The following is a 1,490-nucleotide window of genomic DNA, read 5'->3' as shown; positions in this document are numbered from 1 at the left end:
ATCCCGGTTTCGGGGGCGCCCCTCGCCCCCCCCCCCCCCCCCCCCCCCTCTGCCACCCCTCCGTTCCCCCAATCTTCCCCCCGGCCCCTCCTCCTTTTTAGTTGCCCATCCTGACAGTGACAAATTACTACTCTGCTTGGCGAGATTGAAAATTAAAAGCATTTAAAGTTGCTCATGCATTTATGCTAATGAGAAATTCAGATATGATTTGCATGCCAAAGAGGCTCGTCTGGGCTCTCATCGTTGCTCTCCCCCGCCCCCCCGCTGCCCCTCCTCCCTCCATCCCTCCCAGCCCCTGCATTTCTTTAGGCTCTGCTTCTTCTTTTTTTTTGCCCTGCATTTTTTTTTAGGGAGGGAAAAAATGTGGTGCAGAACGCTCTCTTGTGTTTCATGGTTGTGTTTCAGCACATACCACAAATGTCACCCATAGCTTTTAGAGGGCGACTCAGCTATAAAAAAAATACAACAAATACTGCACGTACTCTGATGCACAGCGGGTTTCTTTTATACGCAGAATGTAATTCCTCTGTAGAAAAGGAATTAAAGGTGTTACTCGTGTGTAGACGCCGGTTTGTAAAAAAAAAAACATGAATAAAACGTTTGTTTTGATATAAAAGCATTTGTTTTATGATAAACACGTTCGGAACACTTTAGCTGGAGGATTAAAACTCAGTGCTAATTTGTTTTTTTTTCTTCCTCTCTTCCCTTTCCACTAAGCTACGTCCTCGTATCACGCGCACAATTATCAGCACGCGTGCTTCTCTTCAGAAATGTTTGTTCCACTGTTGCTAAATGATTGTAACCTTGGAAACGCGATGCTTTAATGAAGGTGGAGAATGAAATGGGACTTTAATTTGCTCCAGTCTTCCTGGTTGAGGTAAAATGGATTAGCTTTGATTGAGGTGTGAGATGAAGGAGGAAAGCGCTGACATGACACTGGTATTTGTCTTTGTGTCATTTCTGCGAGGATGCTGCAGCAATTAAGAGTCTGGGTACACAGCAATTAAAAGCGGTAGTATTCATTAATAATTTTTGTATTAAATTTTCAGCGGCCTCTGAAATGATTGCCAGCGTGCGCAGGATTTCCAATTATGCCGCCTAATTAGAAATGTCAATATTAAGAAATAATTAAACTGGAGAATATATTAAGGTTGTCAGAACCACTTAAAAAGTTATGACCATTACTCAGATGATGTTTTCTCTAATGTGTTTTGCAACGATTTGTAAATTAAAGATGAGACCGTGATCAATGCAGGAAGCAAAGTTACACGATCGCCGTTATATTTTCTTTTCAGAGTCAATGAACAATGTCCGCGCGGACGCTCCAGTCCTGATGAGTCCAAACAATGCCGGGTGGGATCAGAACTTTTCTGACTTTTGGGCTCCACCCCCTCAGGCTTCTAGGACTTTCTGCCCAATGACGTGTTGATCAAAATCGGACGGTTGCTCAGATCCTTTTAGAAATGCTCAGTTTTGAAGGATGATACTAT

The sequence above is a fragment of the Cynoglossus semilaevis genome, chromosome 1, assembly GCF_000523025.1.
Source record: "Cynoglossus semilaevis isolate Cse_v1.0 chromosome 1, Cse_v1.0, whole genome shotgun sequence".
In the NCBI taxonomy this organism is placed as follows: Eukaryota; Metazoa; Chordata; class Actinopteri; order Pleuronectiformes; family Cynoglossidae; genus Cynoglossus; species Cynoglossus semilaevis.
This window is presented reverse-complemented; position numbering follows the sequence as displayed.